Source organism: Lathyrus oleraceus, chromosome 3 (genome assembly GCF_024323335.1).
Source record: "Lathyrus oleraceus cultivar Zhongwan6 chromosome 3, CAAS_Psat_ZW6_1.0, whole genome shotgun sequence".
NCBI lineage: Eukaryota > Viridiplantae > Streptophyta > Magnoliopsida > Fabales > Fabaceae > Lathyrus > Lathyrus oleraceus.
The window spans coordinates 394020590-394022266 of NC_066581.1; the positions used below are offsets into that span (position 1 = coordinate 394020590).

Sequence of the window (1677 nt, forward strand, 5' to 3'; positions counted from 1 at the left end):
TTCTCCCATTTCCAGTCTCTTACATATGGATAAAGGCATAACGCTAATTCCGGCTCCTAAATCGCATAAGGCTTTGTCGATGACAAATTTTCCTATGTGACAGGGTATAGAGAAGCTACCCGGATCCTTGAGTTTAGGAGGCATGTTTTGGATTATAGCGCTACATTCGGCAGGGAGTGTAACGGTTTCACTATCCTCAAGTTTCCTTTTATTAGAAAGAATTTCTTTTAAGAATTTAGCATATGAGGGCATCTGCGTAATAGCTTCGGTAAATGGAATTGTAACGTTTAATTGCTTAAGGAGATCGACAAATTTTCTAAATTGGCCTACATCTTTGGTTTTAACAAGCCTTTGAGGGTAAGGTATAGGTGGTTTGTAAGGTGGTGGAGGTACATAAGGTTCCTTCTTTTCTAGGGTATCCTTATTACTCTCTTCCTTTTCCTTAGGTTCACTTTCCTCAGTGGATTTCTTAGGGTTTTGGTTTTCTATCCTTGGATCAGACGGTCCTTCCACTTCCGTTCCACTTCTTAATATAATTGCATGAGCTTGGCTTCTCGGATTAGGTTGGGGCTGTCCAGGGAATGTACCAGTTGGTGCAGCAGTAGGTGCTTGTTGTTGAGCTACTTGAGATATTTGTGTTTCCAGCATTTTGTTATGGGTAGCCAAGGCATCTACTTTGCTTGCTAGTTGTTTAAGTTGTTCGCCAGTGTGTATGTTCTGGTTTAAGAAATCTTTATTGGTTTGTTGTTGGGAAGCTATAAAGTTTTCCATCATGATTTCCAAGTTGGATTTTCTAGGGGTATTATTGTTAGGATTTGGTTTCTGATATCCTGGAGATATAGATGGGGTTTGATTCGGAGACTGTCCAGGTGCGTATAAAGCATTATTACTCTTATATGAAAAGTTTGGATGGTTCTTCCAATTTGGGTTATAGGTATTCGAATAGGGGCTTCCTTGAGCATAGTTTACTTGCTCTGTTTGGATTCCAGTCAAGAGTTGACATTCCGCAGGAGTGTGGCCTTGGATTCCACAGACCTCGCAATTCTGAGTTATAGCAACCACGGCGGTTGGTGGTGATACGTTTAAACTTTCAATCTTCTGGACCAAAGCATCCACTTTTGCATTAACGTGATCAAGGTTACTTATCTCGTACATGCCAGTTTTCGGTTGAGGTTTTTCCACTGTTGTTCGTTCGGTTCCCCACTGATAGTGGTTTTGGGCCATGCTCTCGATAAGCTGGTAAGCATCAGCATAAGGTTTGTTCATTAGTGCACCACCTGCAGCGGCGTCTATTGTTAACCTTGTATTGTATAAGAGACCATTATAAAATGTGTGAATTACTAACCAGTCTTCCAAACCATGGTGTGGGCAAAGTCTCATCATGTCTTTGTATCTTTCCCATGCTTCGAAAAGAGACTCATTGTCTTTCTGTTTAAATCCGTTTATCTGGGCTCTTAACATAGCTGTTTTGCTTGGCGGAAAATATCGGGCAAGAAAAACTTTCTTCAACTCGTTCCATGTGGTGACTGAGTTGGAAGGGAGAGATTGAAGCCATCTTCTAGCGCTATCTCTTAATGAGAAAGGAAAAAGACGAAGTCGAATTGCCTCTGAAGTGACACCATTAGCTTTAACAGTATCAGCATATTGAACAAATACGGATAAATGAAGGTTTGGATC

At 40.9% G+C, this 1677-nt stretch overlaps 1 pseudogene; it reads left to right on the forward strand.

Moving 5' to 3' along the window:
- Nucleotides 1–1354: 1354 nt before the first annotated feature.
- Nucleotides 1355–1454, forward strand: LOC127133527 (uncharacterized; annotated as a pseudogene).
- Nucleotides 1455–1677: the final 223 nt, after the last annotated feature.